The 7,107-nt window shown below is 31.7% G+C and overlaps 1 long non-coding RNA gene across 1 annotated transcript; it reads left to right on the top strand.

Moving 5' to 3' along the window:
• Positions 1 to 1,194: 1,194 nt before the first annotated feature.
• On the top strand, positions 1,195 to 1,979 carry LOC139776507 (uncharacterized). The gene is made up of 2 exons (XR_011719099.1): positions 1,195 to 1,569; positions 1,844 to 1,979. It is a non-coding gene; the product is annotated as an uncharacterized lncRNA (long non-coding RNA).
• Positions 1,980 to 7,107: the final 5,128 nt, after the last annotated feature.

Here is a 7,107-nt window from a genome sequence, read left to right as displayed (position 1 = left end):
TTATATATTTTACATCAATTATTTTCAATTTAAATAGAGATATACAAGCTGATAGAATATGTGCTGGCAAGCGTAAATCTACTTATTGTACGAAACTTGCACGCATACACGCACGCATTGCATTTGTCCTAATTTTGATTTTATTTGGATTCTTTTCACTAATTGAATATTCAATATATTAACTCATAAGTTATAGCCTAAATGGAATAAACTAAACTTTAAAACTAATTCAAAGATACGAAGTTACGAATATACGTTTTTTATTCTCGCGTTCTCTGAACTCTGGTGAGTGTGTGACTTTACTTCTCTTTGTCCTGACTGTTATTTCTGTTTCGATCATATCACAAACTATGATTATTAATCAAGTTTCACTTAAATTTTTTCGTGGAAAGTTTTACTGCTGATTATTCTTTGATTTCGACTGTTAGCACATCGCCGAAGACGACTCAAAACAGAACCGAAACGTCCGATGTATTATAATTATATATCTTATTAGTTATTAAAGTTTGATATAACGTTAACTTACGCACTGTTAATCGTGTTGCATTTCCAAATCTTTTTACTTGCTACTTGTTAATTTCATTATCGAGTTCTTAATTACTTATCCATTTATTTTAATATAAATATATTATAATATATTTTGCATCGTATTTTGCGCATGCCATCGTGTACTAACCTAACACATTGGAATATCCTTGTTCAGATTTGTTTTTATAAGAGACAAAATTAATTCTTGTATTATATAGGTATTTATATGTGCATGCATGTGTAATAAGGAATAATGAAAAATCATATTTTATTTAGACACATATACATAATTCACACGTGCAGTATATGTATAAATGAGTTTTGATTTTAATTTTAGACATTGTCAAGTCTACTTTGGGCAAGATTCCGATAACTTTGGCGCCTTAATTTGACGATGGTTTCTGGTAGTACTTTTAACGCTGAACAAAAAATTATATAGGTCTTATAGGGCTAACCGCTCTGGTTTTCGAGATATACAGTGTGTTAAAGTTGGTAAAACTTTAGACCGATTTCAATGACCTTGATATAAGTTGTCAAAGACATAATTCTGAGTAACTTTTTCTTAATTATAACTTAATCGTCGCTCGTTGCTTATTAAAAAGTTATTAACAAAAAAAGTTTGAAAAATATAGCAGGGCGGGAGAGGGACTCACGCGTAAAAAGTTATAAACCCATGTGGCACCTCTTTTCGCGTGGAAAGTGTATGCGTGAAGCGCATGGAGGCAGTAGGTTCCGCCCCCCCTGCAGGGGGCTCCACTATTGTTAAAGTAGACACATAATGTGCTTTCAAAGTACATGCGTCGGCTTTCCACGCGTGAAAAGTTGTAAACCTATGTAGCACCTCGTTTCATATCGACAACATATAGGGGGAAATGGTGACCATTGATACAGTCATCATATCTCTGCATGAGAAACATCTAAGAAGGTCACGTATTCATGCATATATGGCGTTATGATACACGAATAACCTAACCAAATTTCGTACGCGAGCAGTAGCCACTTGATGAATGACAGGTATAAACGTGTTTTGCGTACTCTCAGGTAAATATTTTCAAAAGTCTTTGAAGCGTGATTTTTCACATTAATCTGATTAATACTAAATAAATATTTCGTCAAAAGTAAGAAACAGTATATCTCTTACTAATTTGTCGAAAATATTGACATGACTTTGTATTATTTTCGGCTGAGAATATATTTTATTATGTATGACGCTGTGGGGCAGATTCGTACACTGACTCGTGGAGCACTTTGATACATATCAATATGTATCTATGTAGTTTATAGTATTAAGTAAGATATTTTTATTTTATTTTAGACGAAAATGGTAAGAACGTACCAAAAAAAGACCGATAGGGTCTATATTGATGAAGATGCCGTAAAATTGTTAATTCCGTATAAATAAATATCTCTATATCTCTATATACAATAAACATAGCTTGTTTTAATAATAATCCAATTTATTTCTGAATAATATTAATATAGATCACTGAGAATCAGTGCCCCATGCCCGTATCATTGTACCCCGCATATGAGGCACATTGATACGAATTTCATTTTTTACAAAAAATGTTATAACATTTCTTATTATTAACCGACAGCAAAAAGGCAATCAAAACACGTAAGTAGAAGGACAAGCCTTTAAATTTAACCTATTACATTTATCTTAATCTATCTGCAAAGTTATTTATATAACTCTTGAAAAAAATCGTATCAATGTGCCCCACTTCCCCCTATCAAGGTCATTGAAATCGGTGAGGTCGACCTTAATCTAAAGTTTTACCAACTTTAACACTGTATATCTCGAAAACCAGAGCGGTTAGCCCTATAAGACCTATATAATTTTTTGTTTAGCGTTAAAAGTACTACCAGAAACCATCGTCAGAAACAGGCCCCAAAGTTATCGGAATCTAACCCTACTTTGCATATAATGTATTCACGCATTTACGCATTCACAATATGGATAATATCCGCTAAACTTTGATATCTGATGCATATGTAAAATCATTGTCAATTGTCAAGCGATGTCAATTCAACAGGAAGAACAACTAACTACGTCATTGCATAAATGTCAAGGTGCTATGTATACCAACCCACTCGGCATGTAATATTTCAAAGGCATTTCTGCAAAATTTCATTTGAAATATTACATCTTTCATTAATATTTCAGAAATTTTTCACGACCGTTTCTACATCATTTCGGCAATGTTTCAATGTCCGCAATTATTTTAAATGCGACCATGCTGAAAGATTTCGGCAATGTTATGAAGTATTTCTCAAATATATCTACGAAATATTGCGGAAACACTTCAGAGATGTTTTAAATACATTTTACACTAAAAAAATGTTTCGTATTAGCAAACAAAATTTTCTTACTGACGCAAAAACTATTTGTTGATATGTAAAAAATAAAATATTTTATTACCGAAACAAAAAAAAATATATTAAGGTGATCCTAAAGCCAAATTACCGACAATTGCAGGGAAGGGTCTAGCTTTGCGTAGACTGCACAGAACTTAATTTTTTTTTCACAATTGAAGTATGCACGAAAACACATCGCGCGAGTGTTGATTTCAAGACAAAAATCGAAAAAAATTACAAAAATACATTTTTTATGAAATACATTTTATGAAATTTATTTTTGTGAAATACATTTTTTATGAAATGTATTTTTGTAATTTTTTTCGATTTTTGTCTTGAAATCAACACTCGCGCGATGTGTTTTCGTGCATACTTCAATTGTGTAAAAAAAAATTAAGTTCTGTGCAGTCTACGCAAAGCTAGACCCTTCCCTGCAATTGTCGGTAATTTGGCTTTAGGATCACCTTAAGCCGTATATGTGCGTATAGCCGTCGCGCGTTTGTCCGAAGAAATCCGCTCTCTCAACCGGTCACCCATCCAAATAGTATACCGGCGCCTTGTCGCTTGACATCGATGATCGAACAGGGTAGTGGTGATCCTCTGACTCTGACGCTTCTTTCTTTCTTATACTTGCTTATTTTGGTGAGCATAAAGCTATCGCATAACAATATTAACAATACAGATATACGAATAAATCTTTTTTGCCAGTCAGCGTCGAATATTATTTTATATTAAATATTATTAAATATTTTATATTTTATATTAAAAATGCCATATAACAAAATTTGGAATATCAGAAAATTCTTAATAAAAGAGAAAAAATGCAATAATTATATAATAATAAATTTAATTTTTGGTAATTATTTAGAATACACGCTGCACCTCGAATATCAATAAAATTATGCTCATTCGACGCGTTTTGACACGAAACGAAAGAATCTGGCAGCAAAATGCGGCGGTCTGCCATGCGAAGCGAGATATTTAGCGTTAAAGTTGACGACTCTCAGGTTAAGAATCCTGTCATACCGACGTGACGTAGCGACCATGAATATGCCCCGCGGCCACATGCGCATGCTCTGTCAGCTCTGTGGCCGCACGCGCATGCAAAAGTGCGCGAATTTGAAACGTATGCATACTTATAATGCATAAATATAAATATGTACTTTTCATATACCAACTATTCTCTGCTTTAACAAATTATTTCCGCTACAGATATTAAGCGTCGAAGTTAACAAAACGGAAATAATTTGTTAAAGCAGAGAATAGTTGGTATATGAAAAGTACATATTTATATACCAACTATTCATAGAACATATAAATATGTACAATGAATAAGTACATATAAATATGTACTTTTCATATACCAACTATTCTCTGCTTTAACAAATTATTTCTACTACAGATATTAAGCGTCGAAGTTAACGAAACAGAAGTAATTTGTTAAAGCAGAGAATAGTTGGTATATATGAAAAGTACATATTTATATACCAACTATTCTCTGCTTTAACAAATTATTTCTGTTTCGTTAACTTCGACGCTTAATATCTGTAACAGAAATAATTTGTTAAAGCAGAGAATAGTTGGTATATAAAAAGTACTTTTTATATACCAAATATTCTCTGCTTTAACAAATTATTTCTGTTTCGTTAACTTTGACGCTTAATATCTGTAGCAGATATAATTAATTAAAGCAGAGAATAGTTGGTATATGAAAAGTACATATTTGACGACTTGACAAGTCATGAAATCTCTGTCATACCGACAAAATGTAGCGACACGATCGCGAAATTTTAAACAAGTGAAGCGCGCCAATATTACGTCTGATATATGTCGTATGCACTGCGTGCCTATAAGAATCGTAATAAAAATTATTTAAATAAAATGCTGTTCTTTGAATTCATTCAGTTAATGGCGAATAAAGAAAACTTAATAGATTTTCTAATTCAACACGGTGTGTTGCCATCAAAAATTAATTGTGGGAATTGTGGTGTGGAATTAACTATTAATAAAAACACATTGTTGTTCGATGTCAAAGAAGATATTCCACAGCAACGTCTTCAAAAAAGAAACGTGTCTCCAAGTCATGTAATTTTTCTAAAAGTGTCAAAGTAGGCACGTGGTTTGGAAACAGTAATTTGGAACTCGCTACAATTTGTAAGATTATAGCGAGTTTCCTAATGTTATTTTGGAACACCAGCGCCACCAACTTTCGCCCAAAAATTGACCACTTTCATAGTACGGAGATCGGTCTCCTTATATCTTAAGGCTCAGTCACATTGACAAAAATAAGGAATAAGATAAAGGAATAAGGAATAATGGAATGTCGCATCTCACTTTAGTACACGTACATTAAAGTGAGATGCAACATGCCTTATTCCTTATTCCTTTATCTTATTCCTTATTTTTCTCATTGTGTCTGAGCCCTTACTCCCTGGTATTAAGTAAGATATTTTCATTTTATTTTAAACGAAAATGGTAAGAACGTACCAAAAAAAGACCGATAGGGTCTATATTGATATGAAGATGCCGTAAAATTGTTAATTCCGTATAAATAAATATCTCTATATCTCTATATACAATAAACATAGCTTGTTTTAATAATAATCCAATTTATTTATGAATAATATTAATATAGATCACTGAGAATCAGTGCCCCATGCCCGTATCATTGTACCCCGTATATGAGGCACATTGATACAAATTTCATTTTTTCCAAAAAATGTTATAACATTTCTTATTATTAACCTACAGCAAAAAGGCAATCAAAACACGTAAGTAGAAGGACAAGCCTTTAAATTTAACCTATTACATTTATCTTAATCTATCTGCAAAGTTATTTATTTAACCCTTGAAAAAAATCGTATCAATGATCCCCACTTCCCCCTATATTAAGTTGTATAAATAATATGAATAATATAACTTATACTTAATGTTAAACTTATTTTACTGACTTTAAATACATATCTTTTATTAAATTGAAATTATCGTAAATAAATAATATTTTATTAGATTTTGATGGTTTTAACGAAGAACGTTTTGCTGTGATAAGCAAACCTGCAGAAGAAAACGCGCGTTCAGATGCTGAACTTGTAATCGGTATGGCATAAATGCAGCATACCAATTTGTACAAATTCGGCAGTGACAACTTCATTTTATTCTACCATTGTAGAGGATCTTCGATAATAGATTCTGACATATGTAAATACTTTTTAACTTCGACAAGAATAGGATCTTCAGGAGGATAATGCTTGTGCAGGCAACTCCAAACGTAATTTTTTAACTCCAAGAAGCTCACACGACTTATTAAGATAATCTGCTTCTTTATTAGATGCCTAGCTATTATGAAAGAGTAAAACTAAACATGAGAATCTAACTTATATATATATCATAAAAATAATAATCTTATATTTGGTGATTAATATAGAAGCTGTTGCAAATATAAACTATGTAAGACTCATACTAGGCTTAATTACAATATTAAGCCTAGATTTTGTAAATCTAGATACTGTAAAAATTACCTAGACTAGGTATTGCTTAGATATATAGTTTATAAAAACTGTAATAAAAGTTATATATAGCTTAATGGACAAAATTCATATACACTAATTTTTTTTATTGTATTAAAAGTATAAATTAATTTTATATAGCATATAATCAAATAGAACCGAATATGGATATATTATTAAAAAATATATTTAATTATATTTCTCATTTTATATAAAAACAATGTCACTCAACTGGACAATAAGTTTTACTAGAATAAAAATATTTGTTAAAATATGATCTAATCTAAAACGTCGCTTAATGTTAATAAATAAAATATAAAAATAATCTAACCTGCTCATTTCTAATATTCAGGGGAACGATTTTGTGGATCATATATACTAAAAATTCCTCAGGAGATTGCTGCTTGTCTGCGAGATATTCAGCAACACCTCTAACACTTTGAAGAGTCCAGAAGTGCTTTGCAAACATGAGTTTCATAAAATAGTTTCTTTAAGTTGTTTTACTACGAATGAATCGTACTCATTTACACACATACTACCCTCAACTTCTGCCCTAAAAATATTAAAGAAGTAATTGATACAGCAGCATCTATTAACTCAGCTTTTCAAATTTGGCGGCGCAGGGGTCTACGAAACGCTACGCTAGTACGCTACTGCTGTTCATGGAGCTCGCATTCGCTAGCGCTATCATGGCTCCATGAACGGAGTTAATAGC

Source organism: Temnothorax nylanderi, unplaced genomic scaffold (genome assembly GCF_030848795.1).
Source record: "Temnothorax nylanderi isolate EJ_2023f unplaced genomic scaffold, tnyl_v1.0 TNYL_tig0121_pilon, whole genome shotgun sequence".
Lineage (NCBI taxonomy): Eukaryota > Metazoa > Arthropoda > Insecta > Hymenoptera > Formicidae > Temnothorax > Temnothorax nylanderi.
The sequence above is the reverse complement of the archived record's forward strand: the minus strand, read 5'-3'. Positions and strand labels throughout refer to the sequence as shown.